The 15,112-nt window shown below is 41.6% G+C and overlaps 1 long non-coding RNA gene across 1 annotated transcript in view; it reads left to right on the forward strand.

Moving 5' to 3' along the window:
- Nucleotides 1-15,112, forward strand: part of LOC142071983 (uncharacterized) — a 104,051-nt gene that overhangs the window by 56,080 nt on the left and 32,859 nt on the right. The window contains exons 2-3 of the long non-coding RNA XR_012668266.1: nucleotides 4,920-5,107; nucleotides 12,272-12,425. This is a non-coding gene — a long non-coding RNA (uncharacterized LOC142071983). The remainder of the gene's footprint in view (nucleotides 1-4,919; nucleotides 5,108-12,271; nucleotides 12,426-15,112) is intronic.

Raw genomic sequence — 15,112 nt, forward strand, 5'->3', positions numbered from 1 at the left:
ACCTAGGGCTATCCAGCTCTTCACCACTGTTACAGTGCTGGGCCACTCAGAATGCTGTGTGTTTGGAGGGATAGAAGTCATGTGTGCCCTCCTGCTCTGAAAGCTCAGGTCCCCATCTCTCAGTCTTGAGAATGTCCACTAGCTTTTTGTTGTACAGTGCTGTAATGGGGCAGTTTCCCCACTCCTGCAGAACAGGGGTTCAAAGCAGCCCTGGAGAGGGCTGCGGCTGGGAAATGGAGTGAGAACAGCTGGGGGAAGCTGAGGGAGTAGCTGACCACAGGTGTGGCCAGCTTAATTAGGGCCCAGCTGGCCCTTTTAAGAGGGCTGGGGGCCAGGGGTTGGAGGAATCTCACTCTAGTTTTGGAGGGGGAATGGCTAGCTGTCTGAGAGTAAGGTACCTGAAGCAGGGCAGAGCTAGGGAAGGGCAAAGGGGAGCTGGAGAGCTCCAGCCTGGTAAACCCCCAGGCTGCAGGCCTTATTGAAGACCCACAAAAGGTACTGGGGCTGCAGAGGGGTAGCCTGAGGATAGGCAAAGGCAGCAGGTCCAAACCCCCTTGCCTGTGATAAGTGGTTTATAGACTGCAGTCTGCCACAGTGAGCAGGGGCTAATGATGACTGGCAGTAGCCACTGAGGCAAGGTGGTGATAGAGGGTAGGGGGTTCCCCTGGGAGGGGAGACCGAGAGTGTGGGGGCACTGCAGGGGGTAGCACCCCAAGGTAAAGGGGCACTGGGGTCTGGGAGGGACACAGAGGGGCCAGCAGCAGGTGAGACACAGGCTAGGAGGAGGTGCTCCATATGCTGGAGAGCTAATTCCAGAGGCGACCAGCAGGAGGTGCTGTGCTGGTGAGTCATCACATCGCTACAGTACAGTTGATTCTGTTGGTTATGCAATATTAGCTGGAACACTACAGTAGCATTATATCTGAACTTTGCACAGTTGATACAATATATCACAAAATCTTAATTTCTTCAAATGGTGATGCCTATGAATAAATGCATGTAAACCAAAGAATAGCTACAGGACATTAAATTAAGGGTGATGATAAATGACAGTGAATTGAGTTGTGGGAAGTCATCTAATGACATGCCTCAAGGACTGGTGTTGGGGCCCAGTTTTATTTTCACTAATGATCTCTAAATGAGAGTCAATAGCACAGTTATTAAATTAATGGATGCTACTAAATTAGGAAGTGTCGCAAAAACTAGCAGAGTGAGTGGAATAATCTAAAAGGATTGTTGAGACATGGGGATGAAAGAACAATCTGAGATTCAAACTTATACCATACGCTAAAAACAACCAGAACATCAAGGTACAATGGGAAGGTGACTTCCAGGAAGCCGTAATGGATATGGAAAAGATGTAGAGGTAACACTTCACAGCAGATTAGACATAAGTTTACAACATAATGTGAGACAGCAGTAAAAAAGGTTGATACAATTTCTATCACATACACAAAGACCTCAAGTCATGGTCAGGTGGTGGTAACCTCTCCCTGTATATAGAACTGTTAAGGAGAGACTCGGTATGCTACATGCAAGACTGGTCATTTCACGACCAGGAAGATAATATCTAATTAGGGATGAATTCACCCCCAGTACAGAGAGCTCCAATGCTGTATCAGTGAGACCAACTTAATTTCCACATTGCAGGTCTGATTCTGAGAGGGATCGAGATCCAGGTTTTCCTATGATAAAGAGGCAGATAGGTACCTAGCAGGATTTTTAAAAGAATCCAAGCCAAACTCCTAGGCACCTACTGGCTTAATGGCTTTTGGAAATCCCAATAGACCTCTATCTGTATCTTTAGCCACCTCAATACCTTTGAATATCTGGATCTTAGGCTTCAGAGTCTCATTGACAGTGATTGAGATTTAGGCTCTTAAGTGCCTGAGTCATTTGTGAAAATGGGATTTAGGCATCTATGTGTGTAGGTATGTAGCTAGGTAATTGCTGTTTTGTTTTCTGTGCAGAGTATCTTTAAATGTCTAGATCTTCAAGAGAAGCTGAAATTTTGTGAGGCAGATTTAATATAGCATGTTGCGGAGCGAACACACGCTGTGATGTCTCATTGAGACTTGACTTTTGTTCTTTTGTGTTTGCCTTTTTCCATAATCTAAACTAAGTCATTTGGGCTAAAAGTTTGTGTTTCTCCTTTGTGTATTTAAAACCTTATGGGGACTTTGAGGTATCAGCGAGGGGGAGAAAGATGGTCTTATGGGAAAGGCACCACTGGGGCACTCAAGATGCTTGTATTCAATTCCTGGCTCTCACACAGTTTGACCTTGGATAAGTTCCATAGGGTTAACTTCCTGACCCTACTGAAGTCAATGGGACTTTTGCCATTGTCTTTAACGGGGCAAGGATTTCACCCATTATCTCTGAGGGGGAGAATTTTTTCAGGTAGTAAAGTGACCAACTCCCATTTAAATTCCAATGTGCCTTTGAAAATCTCCATCTCTCCTCTGCTCCCAATCTTTAAGCAAGGGATGAGACTACACTGCCTTGGAGGAGTGTCGTGGATAAATTCATGACAATTTGTGAGGCATTCAGATGCTGTACTGATGGGGCCTGATTAATACCTAGTACAGAAGGGAGGAAGAATAGCAAGACCGTGAGGCAGAGGGAGACAGAGAACCTGTTCCAAGTGTGAGGAGATACAGAGGAGGAGACTCTTACACCAGTAATGGTGCAAGAAGAAGCAGGTGAAAAATGAGTGGAGAGCAGAAGGAGAGAAGGGTGTTTGTGTATCCTTTAATACAAGAAGTAACTATCACCCAAATGTCAAGTATTTACCAGCTGTCTCTATGAAATAAGGTTTCAGAGTAGCAGCCGTGTTAGCCTGTATCCACAAAAAGAACAGGAGTGCTTGTGGCACCTTAGACTAATACATTTGTTCGAGCATAAGCTTTTGTGGGCTACAGCTCACTTCATCGGATGCATAGAATGGAACATATATATGTTACTATTTATAAACACACATATAAGTTGGAAGTTGCCATACAAACTGTGAGAGGCTAATTAGTTAAGATGAGCTATTACCAGCAGAAGAAAAACTTTTGTAGTGATAATCAAGATGGCCCATTTAGACAGTTCACAAGAAGGTGTGAGGATACTTAACTTAAGGAAATAGTCAATATGTGTAATGACCCAGCCACTCCGAGTCTCTATTCAAACCCAAGTTAATGGTATCTAGTTTGCATATTAATTCAAGTTGAGCAGTTTCTCATTGGAGTCTGTTTTTGAAGCTTTTCTGTTGCAAAATTGCCACCCTTCAACCTCTCTGGCCACTCAGTAAAAGATTTAAGTGTTCTCTTACCGGTTCTTTAATGTTATGATTCCTGATGTCAGATTTGTGTCCATTTATTATTTTGCGTAGAGACTGCCTGGTTTGGCCAATGTACATGGCAGAGGGGCATTGCTGACACTTGATGGCATATATCACATTGGTAGATGTGCAGGTGAACAAGCCCCGATGGTGTGGCTAATGTGATTAGGTCCTATGATGGTGTCACTTGAATAAATATGTGGACAGAGTTGGCATCGGGCTTTGTTGCAAAGGATAGGTTCCTGGGTTAGTGGTTCTGTTGTGTGGTTGCTGGTGAGTATTTGCTTCACGTTGGGCGGCTGTCTGTAAGCGAGGACTGGTCTGTCTCCCAAAATCTGTGAGTGAGGGATCATTTTTCAGCATAGGTTGTAGATCCTTGATGATGCGTTGGAGGGGTTTTAGCTGGGGGCTGACGGTGACAGCTAGTAGCATTCTGTTATTTTTTTTGTTGGGCTTGTCCTGTAATAGATGACTGTTCTGGCTCTGTCAATATGTTTTTTTCACTTCAGCAAGTGTGTACTGTAGTTGTAAGAATGCTCGATAGAGATCTTGTCTCTGTCTGAGGGATTGGAGCAAATGCAGTTGTATCTTAGAGCTTGGCTATAGACAATGGATCATGTGGTGTGGTCTGGATGGAAGCTGGAGGCATGTAGGTAAGTATAGTGATCAGTAGGTTTCCGGTATAGGGTGGGTTTTATGTGACCCATTGCTTATTAGCACAGTAGTGTTCAGGAAATGGACCGCGTGTGTGGATTGTTCTAGGCTGAGGTTTATGGTGGGATGGAAATTGTTGAAATCATGGTGGAATTCCTCAAGGGCTTCTTTTCCATTAAATAAAACACACAGTGGTTGATGCCATTTCTGAACTCATCTTTTTTGTTCAGTGCTGACTCTTATTTTGAAGTAAATTCTTAATGAAATTAGAAATGCTCCTATTCCTCTTCACTTCCATTGTAATGAACTTTAAAATAATCAGGAGAAATGCTTGTTAGGCATGTCCCCCTTTTTATTACAGAGAACGCAAAATCTATGCTGTCCGGGACACTTCTGGTTCAACTATCAACCAGGAATCCAGGCAAAACAGAACCTTGCTCCCACATGAGAATTAAACTGCTTAGAAAGGATTTGTAGAAGGGAGGTGATGCTTGTGTGATTGAAAGGTAACTGTGACAGAATGGTGCTATGTGCTAGCAGACTACCAAACCAAATATCAACAAGTATTTTTTTTTAAAAAGCTCCTTACAGAAGGCCTTTTATGTTTAGACAAAATAAATGGATACTAAATTCCTTTTAAACTTGCTGCTTTGTTGTTTATATCTGTGTCCAGAGGGAGAAGCAGCAACTGTAGCTTATGGAACACAGCATCGATATGATTAAGTTGTTGCAATTTCAACGACAACTTTTCTTGATGTTGTTGTTGAAGTTGTAATAAGGCCTTCCACTGGGCTACTGAGTTTTTTTTTAAAGCATTGTTTAAAAGTAACAATTGATATTTTTAATAATACTTAGCGCTTCTCTACTAAAGCCTCTTTTGGCCAAAGATCTCAAAGTGCCTTACAAAGATGGATATTGTGTCATTATCCCCATTTTGCAGATGAGGAAACACGGAGGGGCACAGAGTTTGAGAATGTTGCCCACGGTCACACAGCAAGTCACAGGCTCTGCTAGCTCTGCTTCCATGGGAGCTGTTGGAACAATGCCAAGCACTTTGGAAAATCCATACCCAGAGGATGAAATAGAATTCAGGTGTCCCCACTCCAAGTCAGCCTCAAGCTACCAAGGGTAGGATCTCTGCTGCTTCTTATCCTGAACCATCTCATTGTTGGACCACGAGTAGTTTCCATTCATACAGCTGTGCGTTTCCAACAGAGGGTCACAAATAAGCCTCACACAACCCCCTAACGCATAACTATTATTATTCCTCATTGTACAGACTGGTAAACTGAGCACATAGCATTTACAAACCAAATTAACAGCTGCAAGGCTGTGCAAAGATAAGGATAGATGGGTGTTGGTAGAGTCCTGGGTTGGGAGGGTTTTACATTTCAACAACGTAGCAATTTACATTATTTAATTACATTTTGAACATGAACCTGAAGTATGGATGAGCATGTTATAAATGAATATAAGCCACTGGACAGCTCTCAGATACTAACAGCTTTGACTATTACCTAACTGGGCCACTCTGTGACCTAGTTGTGAAAGGTTTCATAGCCAGTTATTAGCCCTTGAGCTCGCCAGTCTTTTAATAATGTATCTCTATATCTATACCAGGAACAAGAATCTGGATTCTACCTGTAGGATTCTACCTTTAGGTCCTCCACATTATTTGATGTGCAAACAGACAGTGCAATTAGATAAAATGCACAATTACCCATTTTGCATATGCAAAAACAGGTTTTAGATAACAATCCTGAATAATTGAACCCTTATAGGCCAGTCCTATAAAACGTAATAATAGTTAAGAAACACTATAGAATATGTATTAGTATCTGCCACAAATCAGTTGCAGGGTTCAAAATGTCTATGGAAAGGTTCTCACTCTCTCTGTTGAATTCCATGAATGTTGTAGAGCAATTTATGACATCCTATTTAATCTTGTTGGAAAAACGTTGATTTCATCCCTATTAAATTCTATAGGATTTTTTCATAAGGGCAGGCTTTTATAATACTTTGCATTTATGTAGCCCCTTTCATTTGAGAATTCTTGAATGTTTTAAAAGACTTAGACCCTGGTGCTGCAAACACTTTCTTACATGAGTAAATTTTACATACATGAGTAGTTCAATTCAGGTGTATAAAATGACTTTCAGTATTTAAGGACTTGAAGGGACAAGTTAACTGTCACTTTTCTGTCTTAACACATTTTTGCCTATGTTGCAAGTAACTGCTAACACTAGTATTACTGGGATCAGATTTTATTTCCTTTATCTTTTTTGTATTTAATAGCACTTTGTGTATCATAGTTTCTCCAGGTTTTTTTCTTTCCTGTAGTAAAGAGGGTGGGGAAAGGCAAATTTAAATGTAAACCCACAAACTACAGGTCACTTTGTGGCAGAAATAACTTCTGAAACTATGTGAAACTTTTTGGTTTTTTTGAGGGTTTTTTGTTTTGTTTCTGTACTGGACTTCAAGTTTGCAGTGTTACTTAAAGCCACATGATGCCTCTATTTTCATAATTCTATAGAAATGTTAAATGCAGAACAGAAAGTATAAGGGCCTGATTTTTCCAGAGCACTGAACAGCAGCTCCCATTGATTTCAGCTGGCGTTTGGGATGCTCATTGTCTCTGAAAAGTACACCCTAAATGACTTGCCTAGGGTAAAACCACAAGCGAGATACACAGACAAGGATCTCCTGGCACCCAATATTGGGCTGTAAGCAAAGATGTGAAAAATGCTCACATTTCCATTTTCAGTTAGAGATGGATGGGAATTTGCCAACAAAGGGCTGGATTCACAGAATCAGGCCCCAATGGGATTCCAAAAACCCCTGCACAGCTGCTTCCCAATCCTGTAGGTGCCTAAGCTAGCTTGGTGTCTACATTTTTGCATTAAAAGTTCCCTAGGTGCCCATGTTTCTGCCTCTGAGCACATGCACTGTCTTCCTCTGTCAGGCAGCCGGACACCTAGGCCTCAGAACAATGTATGAGCCAGGGACAGAAAGGTGTTGGGCCACCTAACTCTCCGGAGGGACCCAACCAGATTGGGCCCCTATAGTTGAGCTTAAACAAAACCCCTGGGAGGAAGGAGGAGTTCCCTCATAACTTTTGGCCTAGTGGTTAGGGTACTCATCTGGGATGGGGAAGACCCTAGGCTCAACTCTCCCCTCCACCTGAGGCAGGAGAAGAGATTTGAACTAGGATTTTGCACTTTTCAAAATTCCAAATCCTGCATCTTGGCAGGGGGTTAGATGACCCTTGTGGTCACTTCTAATCCTTTGTTTTTATGATTTGCAAATGAGCACCCTAACCATTGGGCTATGTCTGCTGTTGGGGGGAGGAGGGTCCCCTTTGTTTAAGCAATTCCAAGGTGGTGAAATAATTAGTCATTGGAGCAGTGGGACTTTTGCCTGGGTCATCCATCTCTCAGGTGAGTTTGCTAACCACCAGGCTGCAGAGTCACTGGGCCACACAGAGCAAGTAGGAGAGTGAGTCTGTAGCTTGATGGTGATGTGCACTGAACTGGCAGGTGGCGGATCCAATCCCCCCTGCTCCAAAAACTAATTTTAAAATTATTTCTTTATGAATCTAGCCCTATTTCAATGGAGAAAAGCAGATTCATTTTGTAATTAAACCAAAACACATTGTGGGAAATGGTCAGATTTGACAAACTTTTAAATCAATTAGTTTTTTAATCAAAATTGTTCAAATGTTTCTTATTGGAATTTTTTAGAAATGTCAGTTTTCCTGTTTCAAAATTGAAGATGATTATAATTTATTAAAAACATGTATCAAATATTTTGACTCAAAGCAATTTATTATTTTCAATTGGGGTTGGGTGGGGGGCAGGAAAACACCCTGAGATTTTATTTATTGTCATTTGTTTTCACAGGACCTGGCATCATGAGATCCAAATCTTTCATTGCATTTCATAGGTGACTGAAAGTCAATGGAATTTGTTCTCCAAAATCACTTAGATGCTTTTGCAAATCCCACTCAACAATATTATCTTTTATTATTAATGTCTAATTGAACACCTACTTGAGTCAAAGGAGAGACTCCCATTTAATGGAACAGTTATTGGATTAGGACCTTGATTTTGGTTGTGCATTAAGTGTTTAGTTCATGATCCAATCCTACTGAAATCAGTAATAGTCTTTCCATTGACTTCAGTGGGTTTTCGATCAGGCCCTATAGCCCTGATCTAGCAAACATCTTAAGCATGTACTTATAATTAAGCACATTTGTAAATTTTTTGCCAGATTGGGGCCTAATACAGCACAGATAATACACATGACAGCACTCCAGGTTCCCTGTATAGCTCCTCTTTTATTGAAAATTATGTTGTGATTCAGGTGGAAAGCAGGAGCCAAATTTGTAAAGAGGCTCTGATTTGTATATGCTTGAAATTTACTTTCCCATCCCTTTCCTTGAGGAAAGGTGCATGGGTTAGTCATTGAAGCTTTGGTTCTTCAAACTTGCAAAAGTATACCATGAAATATTTTGTTAGGCAAAATGGAATTGCATTTGATTTAGCTCCACAACCCTGTATTACTGTTTCTTTGCAAGAATTGCAGAAATATATTACATGGCCCTGGGGGGAGGGGGAAAGCCCCCAACAACTTTGCAAAAGTTGTAAGAGACATTAGCCAAAAGGAAGCTTTAAATTTCAGTTACAATAGAGCTGCTAATGCTGACAGATGACAAACTGGGGATTGTGAACAATGCTAGACTCTTCTAATGTTATAGATTTTAACATCATTATCAATGCATTCATTTCAGCTATATGCCATTTTAATTGCATGCAGCTTATTTCTATGTTTTATAGAGCTAGATCTGCAACAGGAAAATGAAAACAACAAAATGAAAATGAAAGAATTATGCAAAGGAATCTTCTGAATTTGTTTTTCTACTTTATATGTGATTCATTTTTTCTGTGGTGCTTTTATACTGCTGGTTACTGCATGTCATCCACTTGTCTTGGTGGGTCTTCTGTTTACAGCAGGAGTAACAATTTCAGGATTGACAACCCTGAGCATTCAAAACTCATGAACCAGGCCCCCAAAACTCTTAAAAGTTACTTAAAAACATTAGGTTTTTTTTTAAAATAAGTGGGTGTCTTTTAATTGACTTCTAATCTTTCACGGTGCCCTTGGGTCATATTTTCTAGCCCTTACAATTGCAGAGAAAATTACCTGACAATCTCTGCTTTCATTTATAAAAATGTAATCTCATGCCTCCAGGGGCTGAGGCTTTAAGAAAAAAAACACAACCTATTTTGAGACTCATAATCAAATCTGATGCTTCAGTTGGTCATTTTAACATGAGTCAGGAAGGATTTGTTTTCCCCAATGCATAATTGGACAAAGTATCTGGGTTTCCCTCCCCAGCCATCTTCTGAAGCATCAGGGATTGGCCCTGGCTGGAGATGGACCAGGATGCTCAGATGGTGCATAGAATCTGTCTTAGACACCTAACTACATCCGTGTCTTGCTTACATTTTGGATTGGGAAGGTATTTAGATTGGCAGGAAATTTGGATGTTTTTTCCAGTCTTTCTCTGCAACATAGGGCTTGGCTCGCCTGCTGGGATCATCTGAGCATGTCTTACCTAATCCATCCCCTGCTATTGCAAGGGCCTTGGGCATTGGTGGCACTTTGGTCTTTTCTGTTCTCTGCCTGCAACACACAACAGTTTAGTCCCTGAGGACGGAAATGCTTTAGTCTAACCCAAGTTATTGGACTCAATACCGGGGTAACCAGGTGAAATGTAAAGGCCTGTGATATACAGGAGTTCAGACCAAACGATCTAATGGTCCCTTCTGGCCTTAAATTAGAGTTGGCAACACTGCATTCTGGATGCATTTGTCCACATGTTGGGGACATTTTGTTCCTGGTTTGGCTGACGCTTTAAGCCCTGATCCTGCATATGCAAGGCTCTTAACCTTATGCTCTGGGAGTGATCTCACTGCAGTTACTCCATTGACTTCAGTGCAGTACAGAGAAGAATCCAACCCTGTGTTTCCAAAGAAACAGACTTCTCACTCTCCTGAAGAGAATTCACATCTGCATTCCCCAAGAAACAAATCCTCTGGCTCAAATAATGATCACAGAAAGCCGCTGATTTAACAGAACCAATGGAAATAACAGAAGTTGGAGGTTAAGGGCAAGCATTCAGAATTGACATCCACTGGTTATTGTAGAGCAGTGCTCCAAGAGATGTCCAACCACCCCCAAAAAAGGGCAATTTTCAGGCTGGAATAGATATGACCTGGGGTATTCTATACTATATAGTTTCTTATACCAGGCTCATCATGGTAGGATCTGAGCATTTAATCATGTGACTAATATCTGTCACATTTTGTTTGTTCTCTCATCCTCTTCCCACAGGGAAAATTGTGTATTTTGTTTTTTCTAGGGTTTTTGCTATGCACCGGCTGCACTGTGTTTATATTATAAAAAGAGAGTCTAAAAAAGTGCACCTTGGATTTGGAGTGGAAGGTGATGAGGTTTGGGATGGACCTTAGTCATTGGAGAAGTCGTTCTAGTCTTGGGCTGCCCCCTCCCCCAAGGAAAGCTCTCTGCAGAGAGGAGTTGCCCTTATCGAGTTCGACTGTACCAGAGGAGAATTGTTTACCATGGTCGTCTTCATGGAGCTTTAGGTGATCTTTTAGATATCCTTGGACCAGGCCATTGAATGCCTTGTAGATAGTGACTGAGACTTTGAATTTGACTCAGTGTTCATATGGCTAAGGAGCTACAACTTTATGAATCTGCTAGCCTAATCCTCCAGTGTAGAGGTGGGGAAATGCTGGAGCTTGGCGGAATGAATTCTATTTCCTTCTCACCCCCTAACCCCAAGACTGCCCTGCACATAGCCAATTAAATTGGTGGAGGCTGCTGGCCCTGCAGAAGTGCCCTTGCCTCATCACATGTACATCTCCTAGCCATGCATCATTCTCCTCCTCCTCTTCCGTAGGAGTATTTTGCAGATCAACTGTCTGCATGTGCATTTTAAATGCAAGTTTGTTGCCTCCTTGGTTGGGCCTTGTATGTGATGTACTGAGACCCCTCTTTGACTGGAATTGTGGATCACATCCCAGCCACCTTAACACCCACGCAGTTTTTTTGTGATCAGTGTTATTACAAAGATTGCTAAAGGAATTAATAATAATTAGCAAATAATAATTATTGCCAAGTGTAGCCACAAACACAGACCACCTGCTTTCCCCTTCACAATTCATTTTTTTCTTTATCATACTATGAAATATCAACCACTTGTGACATCCAAATAACTCCCATAGCAACAGTCTTTCCTCCTGTCTCTGGTGCTTCTGTATCAGCTTAACCAGTAGCTAAAGCAAGAGCCTGGACTAGATTTTGATCCCATTTATGCCAGGGTCAGTCTAGACTATCCAGGATGGAGTATGGACCAGTAGATAAGACAGTGCCATGGAGTTTAGAGTATATCTACACTGCAATTAAAAACCCACGGCTGGCCCATGGCAGTTGGCTCAGGCTCAGGCTGGAGGGCTGTTTAATTGTGGTGCTGATGTTCGGACTCAGGCTGCAGGACAAGCTCTGGGACCCTTCCACCTCACGGGGTTCTAGAAGCTGGGCTGCAGCCCAAACATCTATACCACAGTTAAACAGCCTCACAGCCAGAACCCTCCAAGCTCAAATCAGCTGGCATGAGTAGCCACGGGCTTTTAATTGCAGTGAAGACCTACCCGAAGATCTATGGCAGTGTCTTATCGACATACAGGACCTTGGTTCTGTTCCTGGCTCTGCTACTGCCTGTCCTTGGACAAGCCACTTCCGGTGTCTCTTTTCTCTCCCTTGCTTTGTGTGGAATATAAGCTCACTGGAGCGCAAAAAGTCCCATTTTCTGTGTGTGTGCAGTCCTCAACACGATGTGTCTTCCGGGCTCTCTAGTAATACAAATGTTAATAGTTAATTTCAGTGGCTTTATTCACTTTGTTCTGGATTTACACTGTTGGAACTGAGATTGGAATCTAGGCCCCTGTTTATATAATTATATTACACACACACACATACTGTCAGCAACTGCAAGGAAGAAAAATAAGTTAGGAAATGTCTTGCCGATAAGAATTTCTTTTTAAATGTTAATTTTTTTCTCTCTTATTTTGTGTATATCTGGCGGTAAACTTCATCTTTTAAATTCACCCCTCCCCATTATCATCCACATACCTAGAGCACATACAGGCAGAACATCGGTTCAGTGTGACCTTTCTGAAATCCTAACCAATTCTTTCTTTGTCATAGCGATAATAGAATGGATCAGATACTTCCTGAAGACATTATAATAGAGTTCAACTGTCTAAGCTGTACACTAATGAAAAATGGAAAATCTCTACACTAGTCCTCAACTTGCGGAGGTTTTCCATAAGGTGCTGCCTTGCGGAGAGTTTTCCATAAGGTAGGTGGGCTCTGGAATATTTCTTGCTCTTTCTGGACAGATTGCAATATGGACATGCTTCCCCACCTCTCCTGTGCACTCCATTTCTGTAAAGATCTGAATGTATTAACTAACACACTTCTATCTACCCTCTTCCACTTTTTCCTCACTCCCCTTGAAATTGCAACCTTTGAAGTCAAATATGTTTCCTGTTTCAAATAGACCAGACAAGGGAGGGATATGATAAATGCTTAACTCTTTGTTTTACATATAGAGCCAGGTCCTCTACTGGTGTAAATCAGCTTCACTCCACTTACTTCAATAGCACTTCACTGAAATACGCACTAGCTCTGTATTTGGCCTGTATTGTCTAAACAGATCTCAGATTTTATTTGGGTATTTTTCTTTCCTTAAATTGTTTAAACATTCCTGGATGTCGATTTAGTGGAATCGAAAAGGGAAGGACTGAGCTCTGGAAACTGGAGTCCTGTATTTATCCACAGCATGGTTACTGCATGGATTAATAGAGGTGGTTGTAATTTTTGGACTGAAAACTGGTTCCTGTGTAATGGCTTGTTGAAATTGAAATTTTTCCACAGAAAAGCGATGAATTTTTGTTTTGACCTGAACTGAAAATGAAACTTTGCTTTGAGTTGACATTTCAAAAGGCCCCAAATACTGACACTTTGAAACGAAATGTTTTATTTAGATCAAAATATCTCCATCTTGTATTTAGCTGGGACATGGAGTACATTTCAAAGATCTGAAGAATTCTGTGCAAGCTCAAAGGCTGGTCTCTCTAACCAACCAAAGACATTACCTGGTCTCTCTAACAAACCAATAAAAGACATTACCTCACCCTCTTTATCTCTAATATCCTGGGACCTACATTGCTATAACAGCACTGCATACAATTTTTTCATTGACATTTCAGAATTGAAATTCAGAACTTTTTTATTTTGTGATTTTTTTTTCACTCTTTCAACTGTTCATTCTGTTTTCAGCACAGAAAGAAAAGTCAAAATACCAGAATTTCCCACAGGGCAGAAATACCATTTTCTGAATAGGTCTAGTGGGCAGTCGCAGAGTAAAGCTTTCCTCAGTACTCCATGCAGCAGTGCAAAAACCTCACCAGGAGGACCATCTGTAGGAGTGAGAATAGTTCATTTTCAAATACCTGGTCAGTCCTCAGCCTCTCTGTTAAGTCTGCCAGCAAGAACACTAATTAACAGAGCTGGTCAAAACGCAGATCCTATCCTGTGAAAAAGTTGAGATTTCAAGGGGGGGAAGTCATTCTGGATTGGGACAAAGCCAAAATTTCTGGGTTTTTTTGGTTAAATGAAATTCTGGGGAAAAAAAGTTTGTATCTATTAGTGCTTTATTTCAATTTCAAACAGTTTCATTTCAATTGGCCATTTTCCTCATTTCTTACATAGAATAAAGTTTGAAACAGTCATTTCAAAATGAAAAATCAAAACTTTCCATTTCAGAATGTTGAAACACAATTTTGACATATCCAAAATGATTTTTCCAATATTTTTTCAAAACAAAATTTAGTCAGTCAATATAACTTTGAAAAAAAAATCCCTCATGTCAAAGCACTCTTTTCTGACAGAAAACAGTTTCAGATTTTTTTGTATTGGTGGTTTTGATTCATTTTTTTTTAAATGAGGACACTGTCTCCTAAAAGACATAGGTTGTTTTGTTTTTTGTTCCCCAGTTCTAGCCATCTTTATATACATTAGTACTTATTCATAGCTTGCACATATGTAGGAAGAAGTGTGGTAGTGTGAATTGGCCACTCGGGTAGGACTCAGGAGATCTGGGTTCTATTTCCAGCACTGACAATGACCTCCTGCTGGGCCTTGGGCAAGTCACTTCATTTCTGTCTCTCCTCCCACTCTTCCTTTATCTTGTTTGTTTAGATCACCAGCTATCCTGTCTCTTACTCTCTGTACATGCAGCATCTAGCACAAGTGGGTTCTGATTTTGGCTGGTGCCTCTAGTTACTACTGTAATAAACACTAATAACTATGTGCTATATAGAATGTCATTCTTTTTGGCTATTGCAAGCATTTCCCCATGTGCCTGTAGCAGTGTGGCACCCACCTCTCATAAGCACCCTTTCTGGTCAGATGTATGCAGTCTTTAAACAGTCCTGGTCCTGGTATCAGGCTGTAGTGCCAGGGATTCCTCCCTGGAGGCAATGGATTTGCCCTCTTGGTCTGTTCTGGTCCCAGCTCTCCAGCTGGGCCTCTAAATAGTACAGTTTCCTTTCCAGAAGTTTATTGCTGTCTGATTGTAGGCCACTTCAGCCAGTGACCTATCGTGGGTCCCAGCCCAATGACCCTAAGAATATCAGCCATACAGCATTGGGTCCTTCTAACAAAACCAGCTTCAGTTCCCTGGTCCAGTTCCCTGCAGCCCAAACCTTCACTGATGCTTCACCCTTACTACAGGACTCTTATATTTAGGCCTAGCAGCCAGCAAGGAGCTCTTCCTTGCTCCCTGCCTCACAGAGCTGTCCATGGTGCTGCAGTCCTCTTTGGCCAGCCAAGAGCACCATCTGCACTGCTCTGGCTCCTGGAAGGAAATGACTGTCTTTAGCTTTGCAGCTTCTCTTTATATGGCCCTCTTGGGCCCTGATTGGCTAGCACTTTGCAGCCTCCCCTGATTGGCTGCTTCCTCTGCAATTGCTGTAGACCACT

The sequence above is a fragment of the Caretta caretta genome, chromosome 5, assembly GCF_965140235.1.
Source record: "Caretta caretta isolate rCarCar2 chromosome 5, rCarCar1.hap1, whole genome shotgun sequence".
NCBI classification, from domain to species: Eukaryota; Metazoa; Chordata; order Testudines; family Cheloniidae; genus Caretta; species Caretta caretta.